The following is a 22,171-nucleotide window of genomic DNA, read 5'->3' on the forward strand; positions in this document are numbered from 1 at the left end:
GAAAATTCAACTTAATTATTGAAAAGCATAATGAGTAGTTTTATGTTGGTACACTATTTTGGTAGCAGAGCTGCAGACTGCAAAATATAGAACAATTTCACAATAGTGTATTTCCAGTAGTTCACAATAATCATTAAAGGAGAACATATTTCAGCTCTCCGTGCTGCCTCGTAACTCCCTACTCAAAGTTTACTGCCTTTACAGAAAATGACCCATGACCGAGCCATGGAGTCTTTGAGGTTGGAAGGGGCTTCTAGCGATCGTCCCGCCCAACCCCTCTGCTCAAAGTAGGGTCATGTAGAGCAGGTTGCTCAGGACCTGGTTTGACTCTCTCCAAGGATGGACGCACCTATAACGGTATGACATCTAGAATAATGAAAGAATTTTTTGTTCCCTATTTAATACAAATGTAATGAAAGAACAATGTAAATTGTTCTTTCTCAATAAAGAAGCACTTTATTGAAGAGGAGTCAGAAGAAAACAGTTTATTTCTGTCTGATGAGGTTGAAGGTGGGCAGGAACTGGAGAGGAACGGACAGGTCACAGTGGCACCCTCTGCTGCACTGTGCAGATGGAGCGCCGTGCTGGGCCACAACAGCAATCGCAGTTTAGAGAAGCCTTTAAAGGCCTCTACAGCACTGAGGGGCTAAAAGCAAAAGCATCCTTGGTTCTGTGCCGCTTCCTCACGCCTAAGAAAGCGATCCCACATGGCTGCTGCAAAGCCATCGCAGCGGAAGCCTGGGAGCGCTCCAGCCAGCGAGAGCCTCGATACTGCTTGTTGGAGACCGTGGGCAGCCTACGGCGACGACCAAAGGTCCACGCCACGCCATGCTGGTTTCTCAGCTACCTAGGAAACACAGTCCTTACCGCCATCTGCTCTGCACGCTGCGGCCACCAGGGACTTGGGCAGCGGAGACAAGCCTGCAAGTCATTCCACAGGTGTGTTGCACCGGGCGCTCCCGATGCCAAACACCACGTCGCTTCCGGCTCCAGGGGGATACGCAAGCGTGTTCTGTACTTTGCGGATGGAGGAACTGAGAGCAAAGCACTATTTCCCTTGCACTAACATCTCCTTAGCCTAGATCAATGCTTCCTCGCTCCGTGACCCCACAGTCTCCAAGGACTAAAGCGAGAGCAAGAAAAAGAACCTGGAAAGGTTAAAGGTGTTCCACAGAAACAACGTGCAGATAAATAAATTGGAAGGGACTGCAAACCACTGCACTGGCTCCAGTATTTTGGATCCCAGAGCGGATGCAAAGGACAGCATAAAGCATCCTTTGTACTTACTTCAGCCTGGCAAGCTCCAAAGAAAGGAACACCAGCTCAAAGGCCTGTAACACAGACTACAGAAAAAAAGCTGCAGAAAAAGCAACTATTACTAGTTTTCCCAACAAAACTCCAGTTAATGTATTGAATCTGTAGCAACCATTTCATCTCTCCTGTTATCTACAGTTGCACTGTCATCAAATCAGTGACTACAAGGTGTGAAAACAAGGACATTTTGTGAGCACCTAGGTGATTACTTGGGACAACAGTTATAAATCACAAACAATAAAATCCCCATGACTGACTGCTAAATCTTCATTCTAAAGAAAAAACATATTAGACTTCATCTCAAAATTGCATTACAACTCTGCCAGTAATGATTTTAAAGAAGTTTTGAAGAAATCCAAAGCACAAGATAAACATAAACAGGTAAAATTTTCAAAATCGGATCATTAACCCAAAATACGTATTCAAAGTAATACCTTGAAGATAGTGTACATTTTCTCTTGCTTAGGTGACAGCTTTCAATCCTGAAATAAACTAAGAAAGAGTTTGGTCTATCATTACATGAAATGTAACTGGCAACTACCATGTTCACATATAAATGTATAGCTAATAAGGATAATTACAAACCCTCTTACTTGCACGGGACATATCTGAATAATTGTGATTAGAATTATATTGCATAAAATACCACATACTGTATGGCAGGTACTTTTTAAATAATTACTGGTTTTCATGACATTTCTGCATCATTATTCCATATCGTCCTTTTATTGATGGAGAACATTTGATGCATACAATGTATGCTTGCTGGCAAAGCTGCATTATTAAGGAAAAAGGATGACTGGAAATAATGGAGGGATTTAAAAAAAAAAGTGATTACAGAAATTAAGAAGCTATTAAGAAAAATTTAAAGAATTTTCATTGTAGAAGAAAAACAGTTAAAAAAAAAAAAAAAGAGATCCTTACAGACTATTTCAGATAATGAATGACTCTGGTAATGAATTTATAATTCTGAGCTCTTACAATCATTGATAGTGAAAGTATGATTTATTTATATCATCACAATTGTATCAGTTTCTTAGGATGGGTTATGGATAAATGATTTTTGGTTTGGCTTGACTTTTTTCAGATCTATTATCACATATTGGCTTCAGCCAGCTGTAACTGCTGCAAAGGTCACACCAGAAGATGAACGGGACACCTTTCAGGGCAGTACCTTTACACCTGAAGTGGGGACTTGAGATTGATGAGTTAGCATCAATCAATCAACAATGAAATAATACAAATAGTGCACCTTCTGCTTCCTGGGCAGCAGACTGCTCAGTGTCAGCAAACACTGTGAGACCTCCACAGCCCTTCCAAAAAAAAAAAAACCAAACCCCCAAAAAAGACGAAGCAAAGCCCTTCCCAAACAAACAAACAAACAAAAGACAAAGCAGGCGCACACACGAATTGCAGTAAAGTCTGATTACAGCCTTACGCTTGCTCCAGCCCACCTTGCTCCACTTTGGAAGTGGCTGACAGCGACCCGCCGCGCAGTCGCTTACCCAGCGCTGACCGGTGGCACGCGAGGTCTGCTTTTGCACAGCACGAGCACTCGCACACCCCCTGTGAACACATGATGATTGTCACCAAACCCAGTTAGCGCTCAGAAGGCACCTTAAGCCATGTCATCCTGCTCATAAATAAACTGGGGCTAATTAGGACATGCTCAGAGCTTAGGTGTCATCCCCCCCACACCCAAATCTGGCATTCATAAATATATGCAAAGCTCGCGTTAGCCATGTCTTCCGACGTCCCTGGTTAGAGACTGACAGTTCGGAGAAACCCCAACGGGAAGGCTGCAGCCGCAGGCGATCAATCTCTAGGGCTGAGGCAGGCGTGCTAGCGTGCGTGCACAGCCCAGCGCTCCCCACAGCCGCTCACTTGGATAGGCCATCGCATGCCGTGCCCCCAGCCGTCCCTCCTGCCTAAGCCCCTCGGCTGTCCCCAGACACAAACTCAGTGACCAACCTGATCTCCAGGATCCCTTGGCTGAAGCTGTGCTCTCAAAATGCAGAAACGCTGGACAGGTTTTATTACGGACTGTGGCAAAGGAAAAACCATCACGGTCAAGCAAAATAATTGCTTCGATGCAGTTTTTAATTTAAAAGCTTGTTTGCACTAATGATCAGGAAGAATCCTACATTTTGTTCTCTGCAAGATGCATGGTTGCTGACGAAACGACCAGAACAAAAGTAGAGACCAATGCAGAAAATTCTAGCTAACCTCTCCAACTCTCTAGTCACAGATCACAGCGGATTTCTTCTTTCTCACCCTGGCGCACCTTCTCTCTCTGGCTAGATACAGGAACGCAACTTCCACAGCCTTATTTTCCTAACCAAGTGTCTAGGAAAACCATTCTTTGGCTGAACAGATACTTCTTCCTCCCCGCAAAGCAGCCAGTTTTGGATCCCCAGATGCAGAAAAAGGCAGCGTGCCTCGCAGCAGGTTTGTGTTAAGAGAAAGGCACAGGGCACAAGATGTGCAGCTGAGGAGCAGTACCGCATTGATCTGCCACCCCCTGGAACAAGGAGATGCATTTGATAAAAGAAAAATGTGACTGCCTTAAGTGTAATAAATATTAAGCGTGTTAATGATGGGTTCTTTTTGCATTGACAAGTTGAATTTAGTGGATACCCAATACATGTTTTAGTGATCTTGGAATTCTGCATGTGTCATTTAAAAACATTAAATAATATCTGAATGACAGACAGCGTAGCATACACAAAGTACATGGAGTTTTCAAAATAAGTAACCCAACCAGAGATGTTCCCCAAATATTTCAAGTTCACTGATCTCATTTGATGATGGAATTACAACAGTTAGATTACAGTTAAATCAAATAATTCATTCTAGCTATGAAAACTATATAAACTTTTTCATATCAACTAAAATTCATCGCATACGCTAAACTGTATTATATGCTGGGGTTCCTCATTCTGCTATACAGTAAGATATATTTCAAAACATTTTCAGTATTACAAATATAAAAGCTAAAGCCATAACAATACATTAGTTATTTGAACATTACATTTAATGGCATAAAATTCCAATCTACTCAGCAGCGATCTGTTGGATATACAGATGATAATGTTAAATTAAAAGTACTGGCCTTTGGTATTTAGAAAAAAAAAAATTTAAACACACACAAAAAAATCACCTGAAAGGCAGACTGCAGGATTCAGAATGACTGCATACAAAGTGGCAAAGGCTGCCAAATCAAGCAGTTTTGGTGTTCAAAGAAGATGCAAACAAGTCTATGAAGAGTCACCACCATCTGGGCATCAGGGACGGGAGCAGCGGGGCAGGAGTCTCTGCTCTGCCCGGAGAAATCCACCGCATTGCCAGACCATCATTACCATTATTATTTACAGCCCACCATAGATGTTCAATGACATTTTACAGACAGATAAAAGACTGGAAAGCCCTGCCCTTGGGAACCGTAATCTGCTAGGACAGAGCAAAGCCGTATGCGCAGAACTTGCAGACGGCTTTCTGAGCAAGCCCAGAGACACTACGCACACGTTGCAACCCACGCTTCAGCGCCTTTGCGGCAGCGAGCGCAGAGGACACAGTCAAGGTGCTTATTCCTCCTACCTCGTTTGAGTCACTGTGCAACACAAAGAGCCTGGGCTGTGCTGGGGAGGGAGGAACGGATCCACAGAGAAAGCACTCAGCTGCGTGGTCCAACCTGTCATCCGGGGTCAGCAGTAATGGCCGGGAGAATTTGGAGTGAACAGGTCTGGAAATTTATTCTAGCTTGAATTGAAGGTCAATTTTTTCCCTCATGTCTAATTTTTCCTTGTTTGAGGAAGGGAGGAGACCACAAAGCTGGGAAGTCTCTGGAATAAGCAGATGGCGCATTGGAAACACTCAGACACCGCAATGACAGCCACGATGCTGAACAGTTAATTGCGAGTTATAACAGAGTATCAAATCGAGGAGAAGGAAGGTCAACCTGTGACTAACAGAGTGGTACGAGTATGTAAGAACCAGAAACAACATTAAATACTCTGCTCCCGTTTAACCTTCCTTGATGGCCTTTATTGTCCAAGATGGCTGTAGAAATGAGTATTTTAATTTGCCTGTGGGTGGCACCTTGCACCATTTCACAGAGATGCAGACAGTCACCCCAGCTGATACCAGCTATTGAGCAGTAAAGATAATTTTTTCATTCCGTTTTCATTAGGTACAAATCCACATTCCACCCGACATCGCCTCATAAGATGCATATCAGCAACAAGCGCTCCGGAAGTCGGCAAGCAATGGGAAGAAATGCCTGTAAGCATTTAACACCAAGGAAAACAGCTGTCTGCCTTCCCCCTCCAGCACCCGCTCCAGGCGGGACGGACGCAGCACCGGCATAACTCTGATTAACTCGGCACCCCGTTACTGCAGCTTAGCAAATTACTGCCGCCTCCTCAGACCTGCCATCGCTGCCTGTGTGATCACTGAGAGCAAGAAACCTCAAACTGACACATTTTATCTCAAAATTGGGGCAGGCTAAGAGCTCGCATGTTAACCGCTGAGGATCTGAGCTGACAGATGGTAACTTACTGTTCTCCCATAATTTGATTGCAAGCGGTTGCATTCCTGGATTCTTAAAACGTTAAAATTCTTATTTCGGTTTAGCACATTCCTTTATTTAGGAAAAATGAAACGGAACAGAAAAGGAAAAAGCTCACAACCCCAAATTTCAGTAGAAACCTATCACGGGTCAGTACCGGTCCCTTAACTACTTCAGTGAACATTTTTGGGCAACCTGAGACCAGATCCAAGGAGAACAGCACACAAGGATTCTGTGTCTCGCACTGCAGAAGCCACATTTAATCCTCTTTTCTCACTTGACTCAGAGGTTAAAATTGGGAGGGAGGGGTGAAAAATAATTCCTGGACATTTTTCAAATGTTCTGTTTTCCAATAAAAACGAGAATTTCTTTTAAGAACTTAACAGAGGGAAGTCTCATTAAGCAAAAATAAAACTCCCATAAGCAGCACTCATCCACAATCAAAAGAGAATCAAGACCTTGTTATTTCCAAATCCACTCTACTTTGTAGGTCCTTGGATAAGGGAGCAGATCAGATTAAGACAACATGGGTAGCAAGCTGGTTTAGTAGAAAGGTATTCCTAAATAATTCAGGCCCTGATTTTTGGCTATTAGACTGTAAAGGGTAATGGTAAAATTGGTTTACAGATCTTGCATGTGTCACGCAACCATTCACACGCATTTCTTAGATAAAATAACTTTATTATGTTACAAACTATGTCTCAAGGGAGAATACATTCATTAGCTATGAAGCAGCACGAGGCGTCTATAAGGTAAAACCCCGATTTTATACGTGCATTCACCTCCTTTCTCACAACCAGAATAAGTCCGTGCGCCAGATTCATTGCTCTTCTTACTGTAGCTTAAATACTGTGTGTGGAGATGTATATATACACAACTGTCCCCCCCACTCTGACATAAATCAACTCCCAAACTTGTTCCAAGACGCAGTTTCTTTCAGCCCAGTTCTGAGCACCCATCTCACACCTCGCCAGCACTTCTGCATAGCACAAAACCATGAACACCAAGACTGAAATCAGTGGTACTTGTGAGAAGGACTGCAAGATTCAGGCCAAGTTTTAATTAGCTTGGTTTTGTTTGTTTATTTTTACAGAAGCACATGACGAATTTTTCTTTTGTTTTTTAATATCAAGGAAGAAATAGGCTAGTATTCATATTCACTATGGGTAATTATCTCAAAAAGCTAAGCTCATCTTTCTGCACAGCGCTTTCAAAGGTAGACAGACAAATTACAGCAGATAGTATCAGTACCAGTCACAACGCCGTATTTTGCAGGAGCAAAATTTATTCTTCGCTTTGTCCGTAACAATGCTTTAAACCAATTCCTGATTTGTCTGCATAATTAACATCCAAAATCCAATTCTTCACAGATGAATTGGAGCGTGTTTGAGTACCAGAGAACCCAGCTATTCATCAGCAGATAGTCCTCACCGGGGGACAATGGCTCAAATTTTACCGCACATTGAAGACGATGTAATTACCACGCTAGAAAGGAATGTAATCTCTACCACCAAAAAAAGTATTAACAGTGGTATGATCAGTGAAGGATGAACAAGAAAGAAATATTTTATCATTGCATGAAACAACAGTATTGATTTGCAAAACCCAATTGCCGACATTATGCAGAGCTGTGTTGAGAAACAGTAAGTACCCAGGTGGAAAACTCCTTATGAGGGGAGCTGGATCATCCAGAGCTTAACGAATCCATGTGAAATCTGGTATCCTTAGGTGGCTATCATTAGTCCATTCACTCATATCAGTCTAATTCTCATTATTATTATTACAAGTACACCTGTGGCAAAGGTATTTATAACTCATCTATCCAAACGTACATCTGAATTCTTCCTATGTTTTAACTTCCCTTGTCAAGATTTTGACCCATAAGCTTGGCAGATCTGGCAGCACAGAACGTGTTTTGGGCTAATGCAATCATGCGATTTGCACCAGTAGCCCTGGAACAACTACTAGCTAGCCCTGCTGGTGGAAAAACATTTCCACTACTGCGGGTCTTGTCTAAGACACAAATTTTGTTGATGGCAAACTTCCTCTAAGTTAAAGAGAATCAACGGTCACACCTGCTGCGTTTCACATATTCAATAAGCTTCTATTTTTCCCCTAATTATGATTTACAGTAATACAGGGAGCTACTTTACATATAGCAATGGATCTGTCCATATCCATCAGAGGAATTACTCTCCCACCAGTAGATGTAATGTCTTCTTTTTGCCTCACCGCTGAAGCCATTGATACCATGTTGATAAGCGGGCGACACGTTAAACTTGTGTTCCTGGTCCTCACTCTCCACTTTCCTCAGTTGAGCTCCAAACACGCCCTACGGCCACACACCATAGATCACGGGAACGCGGGTAGGAGGGCAGGTGCCATTGCTTTCAGCAGGAAAACTCTTAATTTGCACAGCACAACGATCTTTTTGCCCATGGAACTGTGGTTTTTCATCGATAAACACAATACAAATTATGCAAGGATGGAAACATTACCCACTTTAAATGTAGGCTCTCAATCTGATATTCTGAAGAATGCCTTAAAACCATGAGCAACACCATGGAAACAACACAATGAAGTAAAAAAATGTTTTAAATGAAGCAGAAGTCAATGAAGAGAGCACATTATACTGTTTTTCCTCTATTTGCTCCATATGGTAACTGAGCCAACAGGTAAACCACTGTTGGACACCATTGTTTTAAGCAGAACACGTGTCTGTAGAAAGTTCCCAATACACGTAGCTTCCTCTTCTTAAACGCATTTCTTCTGACTTTTTTCACTTATTTTTTCTCTTGAGGGTCAAGACAACTTTCTCCCCTCACCACTCTCCTGCTGGCACTCGGACCCAAACCACCCCATGTACCACCACGCGCTGCTGAGCCCGCAGAGCTCAGCCCTTCTCTCTGGGCGTGCTTCAAACCGGCAGCAAACGCGTAGCCTGGAAGACTTGCACGTCCCCCTAGATTTAATTAAGTGGCTTAGAAATAAACACATTTCACGTTAATTTAATAAATGGATTCACATACTATTTGAGAGCGCTCTTTAGTAATTTCCAAGTACATAAGGATGAAGAAAAAAACCCCAGGATTTTTCCTACTTTGAAACACTCTCTTACTCTTCTCTCACCCTACCTCAGCATAAAAAGGAACACTGATCCGAACTGCTGTACCTTGGTCACACAACATGGGACAAGCGCAGGAACAAATAAGGATGTATTGGTTAGATACTTTAGCTGTCAAGTGAACGCTTCTGGATGCCAGATTGTCAGAGTCTATTTCTACTTTTCTAAATAATAATAGAAAAAAGTTAATTTAACATTGCCACCAGAATACCCTGCTGGGCTGGTTTTGGCTGGGATAGAGTTCATTTTCTCCGCAGTAGCTAGCAGGGGGCTGTGTTGTGGATTTGTGCTGGAAACAGCATTGATAATTCAGGGACGTTTTCATTACTGCTGAGCAGCGCTTGCACAGAGCCAAGGGCTCTTCTGCTCCTCACCCCACCCCACCAGCGAGTGGCTGGGGGTGCACAGGGAGTTAGAGGGGACGCAGCCGGGACAGCTGACCCCAGTGACCAAAGGGATGTTCCATACCATATGACGTCATGCTCAGCATATAAAGCTGGGGGAAGAAGAAGGAAGCAGGGGATGTTGGGAGCAATGGTGTTTGCCTTCCCAAGTCATCGTTACACACGACGGAGCCCTGCTTTCCTGGGGATGGCCTGCCATGGGAAGTGGGGAATGAATGCCTTGCTTTGCTTTGCTTGTGTGTGCTGCTTTTGCTTTACCTATTAAAGCCTCTTTATCTCAACCCATGAGTTTTCTCACTTTCACTCTTCCGATTCTCTCCCCCATCCCACCGGGGAGGAGTGAGCGAGTGGCTGCGTGGTGCTGAGCCATACTGGGGTTACACCATGACACCTGCTCAGAACAGGCACAGGAGACTCCTGCTCAGAAAACGCATATGGCAGAAATGACTTATTTTCATGTAAAAGACAGAACAATCTTTCAAGTCAAGGTTACAGACATTCTCTCAAAGCTCTTTGTTTCCAGAGCACTAGATACAGCTACATTTGAATTTTGTTAACATTTTGTCTCCCTGAATTGCAAAGATACCACCATTTAATCTAACCAGCAATGCCCCTGCCTTGATCTACCCATGCTAAAAATCATTGCCAAACAAAATTATTATGAAAGTAGGAAAACGTGAAAGTTTCATTGCATACAGCAAAGTATACGCTGTTTTTATGTTAAAGTTTAAAAAAGTATGTAATTCCAGAAATATAAGACACCAGAAGAAAATACCATGCCGATGGGAATGTTTGCCTGTCTTTCCTTGGCATTTTAAAGTTATTTTTCTAATCACGATTGCAGGGGATGTGGGGGCTACTCAGTGTTTACACCTATACTAAAGTCGCTTTTCATTTCCTATGAAAATTGAGGAGAATAGCATAGCTTGAGCAATTCTCAACAATGCCAAGCAAAAACTCCAATTCCTTCCAAAATACAGATAATCCTCTCCTAAAGTGAAAAAGAAACTAATCAGAAACACCAAGTCCAGGGATAAGAAAACAAAACAAAAGAATTAATTACCGAGAGTTACTTTCACTGACTGACAATTTACAAATTCTAGCACTGTGGCCAAAGGCATGAAATAAACCTATTTCCAAACCCAAATCTTACCCTTTTGGAAACATGGTCACTTTTTTGCTACAGCAGCAAGTGTGTCAGTGTCCCTTACTCCTTTCCACCCTACTTTTCCCATGTAAATACAGACACTAACCACAAAAGAAAAGAAGTCCTATTAAGGTAGCATTTTCAGTAAGCTTTATTCAGTGCCTTCTTCTCCAAACCACTGACACCCAGCCCTTCTCACAACACTATTAAAAGTTCTATGCTAGTCCGACTTCTTTTCTTTTCCAGCCGTGTTAGCACGGCTGTGCTGGGATGAAAGTCTCCCTGAGAAGAGCAGGTCAATACAGGCACAGCTCCAGGCAAGCATGGCCAGACCGAGCTTCTGGGGTGCAGCTGGCCCCGAGCAGCGAGAGGACACAACAGACCAGACCTGACTCTTGCAGACCATACTCAGGATGCTAAATTAAAAGTTTTTCAAGCCTGAATGTGGACACGGCCAGACGCATGAGTAATCCCATGGATTTCAGGGCGACTGCTCGCAGGACTACAATTACAACACGTACCATGCAAACACTCAGCCACAGTTTTCAAAGCCGGGACTACCCATATGGTTGAGAAGTAGTTTATGGGTGGGTCAGAGCCCTGCAGAAAGTCAGTAAGACACTGAATTTTGTAAGCACTACCTCAGAAAAGACAAGAAGTTACCTCTATTTAATATATTTAAACATCTACTATTATAAGGAAGTCAACTCCGACTAGGACTGTAGGACATGATGAAAGACAGAAGTAATGGCTCTAGAAAGCCCATTTAGAGACCTATTACACACCTCACCTCTTGCAAAGCAACAGAAATGCAACTAAGAACACAAATGCAACAGAAAGTACAATCAGAAACTCAAAATCTAGTGTTAATACTAGATACAAGATATTCTCCAGTCTACGACCAATATAAAACCCACTAGCTGTCAGTAATGTTCAGTCTTTCTCCAGCCTCAGTCCTCCATGACCTAAATATTCACTGATTAGTACTTCTGTGCATTTAACTCTTTAAGGGCCCAGTCCTGAAGCCCTTCGTATTTCTCCATCCAGTCTGCTCAGAAGGAACACAAGAGCATTGGGCAGCTCCTTTGGAAGGGAAACTCAACACCTCGCAGGATCAGCCCAGGAGCCCCATTAGCCATGCTAGTATATCAAGTTAACGAAAATTGCCATTCATTCTGCTTCTCGTGGCAACACTTCCAAAAAAGGACATTTTAACAAATCAGACCAAACACACAATAGCAGAAAGAAATGGTAAATCCTGTGCTGAAGGCCAGACTTTAACACAGGCACAAGATACAGATGGTGGGACTAATGCTGCAAGTTTTAGATCCTCCTGTCCTGCTCCCTCAACCACAGATACTATATTATTCTTGGTTAGAAGGTTTTTGTCGGGTCAATAAATTGACCCAACTCTGAATTGATTCAGCTCATCCCATACACAAGAAAAGTGGTGTGATAGCAGCCTGTGCTTTGGGTGGAAGCCAACAAGACCACAGGCAGCAAAAAGCGGACTGGGCTCCGAGATGTCTCCTACCGTGGTACAACAGGTAGGGCAGCTGTTTTGACAGGTCCCGCGCTCTGCAGAACCCTGGGAATGACAGGGTTTACAGCAACTCGACTGGCCAGTCAGCAGAAGCACTGCATCTCATTATTTTTGCCTCATGGCATGGAAAAAAAATATAGAAGCCTCTTGTTCTGCAACAAAATACTTTCAGTGGGAATCAGCAGTACTGAAAGCAGTATCCAAACACTGATACTTTTCTTTCTTCTTAAAAACAAAATCACCTTTTCAAGCACAATAACCACAGTTTCATCTTCCCACCTTCTCAGACCATGGCATTTTGGCTAGTCATTCAATAAATTTAACCCAAGTTAAAACCAGCTTGTCTTTGATAACCAACGAGCTTGAGACCTTTAGCTTTTTCAGTGAAGCATTTTTTCCAGACCTCTATAATTTTTGTGGCAAGGGTTTTTTAATGCCACATCTGCATTTATAGAGGAAATGAAACTTCAGCTGATCCCATGCTTAAATGAAAATGCTCAATTTTGGCTTCCTGTTGGAACTTGCAAATGCAGAAACTCTTTTTTTTGGGGGGGGGGGAGAATGCAAAGAACAATAGCTTTATAAAAAACAGGATTCAATTTTAACAATGAATTGTGAATTTAGCACTACAGTGAACTCTTCACTTTTTTGGATGGGCTGGGGAGAGGAACCCTATTAGTTGGAAAGAATTTTTGGACCTTGGATGCAGTTCTTCATGGCAGTCCATACACCAACACTCCCCATGCACTGGGAAAGACCAAGAAGAAGGATTATACTGCAAGCTAGTGCCAGTCTCTGACACAGAGCGAAGCCGGGTTGTTCCTAATAAAATACTGCAAATGAGTATGATCCTATTCTGCAGGACTGAAACCAAGTCTTTCCTTTCCCTACATAGAAATGCACAAAATTAATAAGAAAAAAAAATACAAATGCCTTGATTTGAGGTGTCAGTGGGCTCTTAAAGCACTACTGCTAACATCAGATGGAGTAAACAGCATAATTTGAATCTCCAGGACCCTTAAGTACCAAGAATGCTGTAACGCCATCGTCATTGCCAGTCCGTCCTATCCGCACGGGACCTTCAGACATCTACAGGGATTTCTTTTGGTTTGGATTTCCTTACAGCACCAAGCTTGGCTCAAACCTTGGGAATAAGAAGGGGTTGTTTTGGTATTTGTGGTTGGGTGTTTGTTTTTTGGGGTGGGTTTTTTTTTTTTTTTGTTTGTTTGGCAGGGGAGAGGAATGGGTTTAGGTTTCATTTGGTTTTTAACTGCTCCTGAATTCATGACTTTCAAGTTTTTGCCTCTAGCATTTACGGTATGTTTCCTAACTTTAAGGATCTTGAAAGCAAGGTATGTAACCACAAAAATCTGTATAACCTAACTCAATCAGACTCTTGCTCTTACTTGTTCTCATCACTGATTTATCATTGTTTTGAGCCTCTGGCTCAAGTGAAATCTTTTCTCAGATGCTTAAGATGAATTTCCAAAGGACTGGATTTTCCGCGCAGTTGCTATATTGAAAATGATAACATCAGGTAACATTAAGGAGAAGGGGAAATAGGCTGTGCCATGTAGACATGCAGTTCTTCAAAGGACACAATCCTACTCAGCTCTAGATAATTCCTGTTAACATTACTTGGAACTTCAGCCCCAGCATTAGACAGAACGTTATGCTCTTCCAAATTAAAAAAAGTTATTATATTATTCATGTAGCAGCAAGTAAAACATCAGGTTGATGGGAGCGGAAAGGAAAATGTCCAGTTCTTCACTTTCTCATGTCAAGCATGTAAGGTAATATGACAAAGACAAAAGTCACTGTCATGTTGGATTTGCTTATCAATTGCCTCAATACTGAAACACGCTCACAACTCTGCAACAAGGGCACGTAAATCCCTATGTTCTCAGGTGATGTCACAGACACTACACTTCTCCAGGTTTACACAAGCACAAGTGACAACTGCAATGATTTTTACTTCCATTTACCCAAATTACAGTGGTTTTTTTCCGTCAAGAAGTATTATGATAACTTAGAAGTATATAATTACTCTCCTCTGCTGACATTGAAACATCACCTCCACAGAACATCTACTACTCCTTGTTATTTCACTAAATTCACTATAAATTACACAGGTTGCTGCTACAAACAGCATCCTCCCATCCTACAAACCCTGCCCAGAGGAGGCAGAAGATGGCACTAGGGAGAGATCTCCAGGTAAGATGTCTACTCCCCAAAGTAAATACCCACCTAGAAGATTCCTGAGTTGGGCCGCCCCAAAACACTAACCACAAAGCAAGCAACCCGTCTAACTCCACACAGGTGCCTGCAGCGGTGGCAGTGGAGACCAGGAGCCAGACGCTCTCCCACCACCACTCCCCACCAAAGCCCCTCAACCCCTGGGCGGCTGGCACTGCCCGTGCTGCACACCCCCTCCAGCCCCGGGAGTCTTCCATTCCCTTCTAAATAGTGCCGGTGCTTCAGAAGAGCTTGAAGCGCCCTGCACGGTCTAACCCTTGGCCAGCCCAGAAGAATTTGCAAGTGGTGAAATCTGGGTGTCTCAGACTGAGAGGGGAACTGAACACAAATCTTGCTCCACCCCGGGCAGCACATCTTTGGTAAGTCCCAGTGAGTGGGAAGGAATGGCTTAGCACCACAGCCTGCAAAAACCTCCACCTTCTTCCTACCTGGGAGATGCATTCAGCACCCCTTAGCACAGAAGGGTGCAAGAACTGTTTGTTTCTTGACCATGATCAGACTTTTTTCTTGCCGTCCCCGAGCTTGCTCCAAACTCCAGCCACACCTGAAAGAAGATGCTTTTACACCTTAGCTCGTACATAACTGTCCGAAGTCCCCAGGCTCCACGTGCCACGTGGCAACACCACGAAAACACAGGAAGCCCCAGGACCATGCAAGAGCTCAGCAGAAGTTTTCGGGGCTGCAACACTGGAATTGCAGGAAAGGCAGACCCTTAAGTTCTGCTGGAGGTGCTCATGTCCCCGCGGAGATCCCAGCTTAGTTGCACAGCAGTGCTTAATCAAACAAAACCCTGCAAACATAATTTACTTTAAGAGCTAGATATCATTAGAAGTCCTGTACCGACAGGAGCTGTAAGATACTCCCTCAAACATCTCAAAGAATGCAAAAATAACAAATATTTAGAAACCAACAAAACAGAAAAGGGGTGGAGGGAAAATCTGATCCAGGTCCCTGTGTTGTCATGGTGACTTCACAGCCATTATGTACTTCAGACACATTTAGAAGAAAGCTACATTATTATTACCCCTCCCCAACCAAATAACGCAAGGAAAGAAAAACAAAAATCCTGCCGGCTTGTCACAAGCCAATCAAATGGCAATCCAGTCCTTCGATCGGGCAGCACCCCCGAAATATTTCCATCAATACTATTACTGCACTGTGATTCACGTACTCGGACAACATGGAAACAGACATAGGCAGAAAATTAAAAATAATAATCTGTCCAATCCACTTATCATACAAGATGAGGATACTGCTGGAAACGTTTCTGACTACGCTTGTATCAGACAGGTTTCTGCTTTCAGAATGTTTAAAAAATAATTACTTACAACATCATTTCGTTCTTCCCCGTTTGCAGATACTGTTTGCAAGCAATTGGTTTTCTTTTACCAAGTACTACCAGTTCCACAGGCTACTCTTATCGCACATAGCAATCAAATAGCCTTAGTCTGCTCAAATATAACAAAATCCTCTCAACATCTACACGCAAATGCTGCATAAATATGGATTTTAGAAAGCATGCACCGTAGAGATCAGAAAATCAATCCAGCTCATTACGGCAGGAAACACAGCGAACACTTCACTACCAGCTTCTAAATTGCTCACACAGAGCACGCGTTGCCAAATGCCGCTAAACATCCCCGCTCCTACACCAATAAAAGGCAAATGCATAACATAGTCAAAGAGCAGGCATCTGTTAAGACACCATTTTCTAAACAATACCTGAAAAGACATTACAGACTCCATGAGAAAGCAAGATTTGCAACAGATCACAGCATGCAAGCTTACCAGCGGCTCACCGGCACAGCCTGAGCAGCCATCTGCCCCTCTCCCCCCACCTCGACGCCGCTTCAGGAAATCACCGCATCGGCTTCACGGAAGGATAATTCTGATAACCCCCACCCTCCAAGTTAATCAATTAATGAAGCAAGACTGTTTTTTCCTTACTAAGCAACGTACAGACACTAGGTCACTTGAAGGTTGCCCGTTCTTTCCTGCTGTAGGGCCTCCCAAATAACAACTGCCCATCCAAATTCAGCCTTTTTTTTTTCTTTTTTTTTTTTTATATTCATTCAAAGCTGTAGGAATACACTCAGCCCTTGACAATGCCAGCTTGCATGATGAAAGAGCAAAAGTAGTTTTGAGGCTGCAGAATGCCTTCCCCGGGTTACCATGGAAATAAATGTGGGAAGGGGAGGGGGCTTCGCTGATGGGAATGCTGCTACTCGGTGGAGATGCTTTAAAGCCAGGCTGCGCGGGACCGTACGCCGCGAGGAGGAAATGTCTTTTACTATTACCACTATAATTTTACCTGCGCTTACTTTCATTTTCACCAAATTTCACATAGTTGAAAAGCATGACACTTCTCTGAGACAACGGGGGGATGCCGTCTGAAACAAGGGTGGGTTAAGAGCCCTCCAAAGCAGAGCTGGAGAACCGGAACTTTATTTACATACTGGAATTCGCACAGATGGGAACTAGTGCTCAATTGCAATTAAAAATTGGTTGACAAGGATGAACCTGTTGCAGAGCCAAGGCTGTAGCAAGGATGACTAGTTGCAGGAAGGCTCGATAAGGAGCATCGGCTTATCGTTAAAATGCAGGGTAGCATTTCTGTTAGGGACAATTATCACACGTAGTATAAAACAGATCACCTCAGTGATTTTGCTGTCATTTGCAGAATTGAGAAAAGCCCATCAGCAAAAGCAGGGCGGGCACCACGACACACTGCTCGCGGCTGCTCCTCCAGTGAGAGCCTGACTCCACGCCAACGCCGCGCTCCCTCCTTGGGTGTTGTCAGAGTTCCCATTAAGTCAACCACAATAATCCATGGCACCAAAATCCCGGCAAGGATGGCCAATGCAATCTCATCAAAGTGATTAAAGCTGGTACAAATTTAATTTGTATCAATTCAAGAGCTCCTAGCTACAGTGATGTTAAGGCAATGCTTCTGACCAAAGCACTGTACAGTACTTGCCACAAAGCAACAGCAACTTCCACAGATACCAGTTCACCATTAACTGTTACTGACGGATTAGAATTTTGCCTGTGGAAAAAAGTCCCTGTGCTCTGCCTCTGCACACATAGGAGTTGCTAAAGGTTTTTTAACAGTAGTTATTAAATAGAGAGCTCCACCTCGGCACAGCAGCCAGAGCTCCTCGCTCCTCAGGGGACACCAAGGAGCCTGCGTTGCACAACAGATCACCTTGGGTTTGCAAGCACCACGGCTACAGGCGATCCACTCCAAACTCCACTATACGCTTACTTATCATTCCCAGCAGGCTTGTTTAAGAAGTTAAACCAAGAAGAGAGAAGGGAACTGACTTGTGGGCCATACAGGAGGACAGACATGGAGTAAAGCTGAGGTGAAGGCGCCATGAGAACAGTTAGAGCCAGCTGGGCACAAGGCTGGAAAGACCCATCAGGCCGCGGAGTCTCTCTGCAGAAAACCCTGGCGGTGGCTGGTCCCGCAGCTGCTCCAGCCAACGCCGCAGCAGCTGCCTTCTCCCTGGAGCTCCCTCCTCCTGCCCCCGGCCCCACCGGGGTCCCAGTGGCCCTAAAGAGCTGGCTGGTATCTCCCACCCACGTGGGCCAGGGGAGAACCGGTGGGAGAAGTATCCTAAGCTGGGTCCCTTCCCGAGTCCTCTCTCACCGCAGCAGTTTCTGCCTTAGTCTGAGTTGACAATCTGCAGCTTGTACAAGAGCATCTTTTCTTTGAGTGAAGGGGAAAGAAAAAAAAAAAAAAGAAGAGTATGAAAAAATGTTTTCCCCAACATCATCTCACTGCAGGAAGATGAAGTAATATTACATTTATACATACACCATCCCTGGAAGACATACTGCTGGTCCAGGAGTGGAGAAACCCCAGAGGGAAGGTAGTCCATCTTCCTGCAAAGCAGTGAGCAAACTGCCTAATCTTGTTTTCCTCCCCAGCCAAACAGGATTTCATTCCAAATAAAAGACAACTTACTTTATGACATCACAATAAAAGTAAGTTTTACTGATTCCATGGTACCCAGATCACACAGAACATGATTCTCCATGCTTTCTTGTGCTCCTACAGCTGCCCCCACCGTCACGTCTTTATAACCACTAATAGCAAAGTTTGACTCAAAGCAAAATCCCAAGTCCTACGTAAACTCAAGGAAGAGCAGAACTAAATCTTGCCAACGCAAACACAGCAAAACACCGTAAAACACCAACTGCTACAAACAAGCAATGGGGAAGGGCTAAAAAGGCTTAAAAATCTAAACAGCCAGAAACCAGAGTAGCCCTGCTACCGCTGCAGCCAAAAGCCAAGGAGCAGCTCTGCAGGGATCACCTAGCCTAGTCTCACACGTTTCTGGCCACGTCTCCCCATGCCGATGCCAGGTTTCCACTGTGCCCCCCTCTCATCCCCAGCAGGCACGGAGCAGCGCAGGATGGGGCTGGGCTGGAGCAGCTCCTGCGTCCGCTGCCCAGCTGGCACCTGCCAACCCGATGGCTTTGCCCACTTGTCTCCTCCTCTCCAGGGACCTGTCTATTTGGCTAATGAATTATGGAAAAAACGAAAGGAAAAAGAAAAAAAAATAATCAACATTTATTCTGGAGCTCTTTACCCCTTTTATCAACCTGCTCTGAAATGAGCCTGCAAGTCTCAAGAGCAATGAGGGACAGGCAACACAATTGCATAAACCTCACTTCCTCAGGAAACCAGATTAAAAAGCCACAGTGTTGACTACCAAGGAAGCTCAGCAAGATCGGGGGAATTCACACGGGAGCAGCTCAGATGTATTATTCTTTTCTGTCTGAGGTAGCCTGCCAGGGAGAGACACAGGTAACAACTGAGGCACAGCAGAAGGCCAAGAAATTGCAGGAATAGCATATATTGATTATCAAAAGTCAAAGAAAATATATATATATATATGTATATAAAAATCACACGTATCCAGGTATGTCTGGAAAGGATAGCGAGGAGGTTTCTTCAAAGACCCCCTGAACAAATAAAAAAAGCATTACTGTTCTAGACTTTCTAGCAGTTAAATAGCAACAGACTCTTACCAGCCTACATTCCTGTGATTAAGTGGCTAATACCACTGTGCTCGAGGAAAGTACCGTACGTATCATACCACGTCTCCTAGTAACAAGGCAAGATATCAGATGTGCAAAGCTGAGGGGGAAAAAACCCAGACTTTTGTCTTTTATTGAGGAAGAATAAATGGAACAAAAGTGACAAGTGAATGGCTATTTATTACTATGTGATCCTCCTATAATCTTCTTGAAGCTTTTTATTAGAATTGTTCATACTCAAAGAAATGAAGAATTAATCTCTCAGTTGCTGGTAGCTTTTAGATTATTGATAACCTCTTGCTGGAAGAAGAAAATAGAGATATAATTAAAAAAAAAGGGGCCATTGTTAATGATAAAACTAACACTTCAAATCACATGCACAGTAAAACAGGGAACAAGGAGATACCTGTTGTTTACCCTTTATTTAATACTCTGACAACTACATTCACCTGCGAACGAAACAAAGGAAAACACTGTCAGCTTGCCTAACTGCAACACTACATATCTGATGCAGACACCTGAATTGCTGTATATTACTAGTATCAGTAGTTGCATGCAGCAAAAATCACCAAAAATCCCAAAAGATGCAACGAATCCTTCAAGCCATACAGTAACGCTATGCAAAAGAGCCATTTTTTTGAACAGAGTAATAGCTTTGAAATACCCAACAAAGAATTTACAATTATTGATTCGTCTGAGAGCTACAGAAGCACACTACGTGAATAGATTACAGCCTCCCAAGTAAAACAACTAAAAGTGAAATGGTGTATCAGCTCGTGAAAATGGAGATTTATAGAGGTGTCTGCTGCACATGGGGATGGTCTGTGGTTTGCAATATGTATTTTTACCATTTTCTCCTGTGCAGAGCTGACTCTGCGGGCAGACAGACAACTCAGGATGCTTTTTGTGAGCCATGCAGGTCTTCCACATATTCTAACCTAGTCCAAGTCACTAGAAGGGAAGCTGATTGTGACTTTTCACAATCCTCTTCAAGTTTTCAACATTTTAAACCCCATCTCTGCTAACGGCCAGCATTTCCTTCTCATACAATAGCAGAAAAATTCCTCATATGCACTAATAAGGCTTACAGATGCTACCCCAAAAACTAATGCTGGTTTAAAATGTCAATTAAAAAAATTTTTTTTATGAAATGGTGTTAATCATGCCCCTCCCAAATCTGCGATTATTAGAGGGGCATTGCAGCTATAAACACGATTGTTCCAATCCACTCGGAGTTTCCTCGGTGGCATTAAGCCAGCAATGGGGTTTTATCACTGTTCAGTTGCAAGATAAATTTTTGAAAACCAAATAAATTTTGAGAAAATGGAACTAGCTTTGCTGTCAGTCACCTCTGCTGCTAAAACACTTTCCTTTGAGAATTCAGCATCTTTAGTTTGTTTAACCCCCAAAAAGCAAACATAATTTTGCCCTGGTCATACAGATTTCTGCACCTTTTTTTAGATACTTCCCCTTAAGATCCTGCAGGAAAAAGAGAGAGAGACGTTTAAATCACTTGTAGGGTGTAACTGGTGTCAAAACAAGGTTAAACACCCAAATAACTTTAGCTACTGAAGTTTGCTAATTTTTCTTCTAAAATGAAGAAAAAAATATTCAGCAATAAAACTAGACGAATGGGTCTTTATATAAGAGATCTCTGATGCATCTATTTCATACCGCGTGTTCAATAAGTGGTTTAAATTTCATTGTACTAGTAATAGATTAGTAGCATCATCAACAACAGACAGGCAAGCGCTGCTAATTACCTTGAGCAGCAAACGCTTAGGACAGAGTTTAAGCCCAGGCTGCACCTCACCAGAGGCTCTGCTCTAGAGGGGAGCATCAGGAGCAAACCACGAGCCGAGCGAGAGCGGGAAAAGGGGGAGCATGGCTAGTCCTGCAAGTACAATTCAATGAAATCCATCAGAACCAAATATCAAATGTGTAAAGTGCCTTTTTCCATTCTCATTTTATTTCTATGGTCAGCACATGCTCTGAAAGTAAGTAGAACTTACTTGTATGAAGTCATTGATGTGCGCTTTGTCATTTCTTCTAAAACATTTAGAAAAGAGGAACAAAACTGGAAAGCAGAACGAACAAAATTTGACATACATATTTATTCACAGTTGACTTTGCAATTTCCAATTTGGTGTTTATCAGGACAAAACCCCATGGACTCATTTCCTCCAGTTTCCAGCAAAATTCATTATTAAAACACACAGTTTTAAATAGACCATGACTTCACATGAAAAACAAAGATAGCCTTTGTACAAGGGGAACCACAGTTGTGTACTTCAAATGGTGCATAACACTGAGCAGCTTTAGCAAGAGCATGAGCCAGGCCAATTCTTTTTAAATTTTTAAATATATAATTCTTAATTTTATATATATATACACACACACACACATATATCTTTTTTATATATATGTGTATATATATATACACACCTTGACAATCATTCCCTTTACAAAGGGGTAGTTTGCTGTTGTTACAGTAATTTTTCATGATTAATTTTATGCATCATCTCTTTAAGAACAATGGGAATAAAAACTTATTCACAAATAACACATCAATGAACAATTTTTTTTTTTTTTTTTTTTTTTTTTCAAAAAACTCCAATCTCTGCTGCCATAGCAGACAGTGCAGGAGCTCAGCACTCTGTTACTGCTCAGGTCTGAAGTTCTGAAATCATCCTGGTACTAGAAAAAAGTCCACCAGTAAAGACAGGCTGAAAAATGCTCACATTTCCTTATTTACCAAGTAAGAAGA

At 42.9% G+C, this 22,171-nt stretch overlaps 1 protein-coding gene across 6 annotated transcripts in view; it reads right to left on the reverse strand.

The window, feature by feature from the left end:
• Positions 1–22,171, reverse strand: part of FGD3 (FYVE, RhoGEF and PH domain containing 3) — a 111,238-nt gene that overhangs the window by 63,577 nt on the left and 25,490 nt on the right. The window contains exon 1 of one of the 6 annotated variants that reach the window (XM_054837790.1): positions 16,315–16,481. The exons of 3 other annotated variants lie outside the window; for them this stretch is intronic. The gene's annotated coding sequence lies outside the window, so the exon portion shown is untranslated. Of the gene's footprint in view, positions 1–16,143; positions 16,275–16,302; positions 16,482–22,171 lie in introns of those variants that run through there. 2 more of the 6 variants (XM_054837792.1, XM_054837793.1) reach the window with 2 other exon arrangements.

Source organism: Grus americana, chromosome 11 (genome assembly GCF_028858705.1).
Source record: "Grus americana isolate bGruAme1 chromosome 11, bGruAme1.mat, whole genome shotgun sequence".
NCBI classification, from domain to species: domain Eukaryota; kingdom Metazoa; phylum Chordata; class Aves; order Gruiformes; family Gruidae; genus Grus; species Grus americana.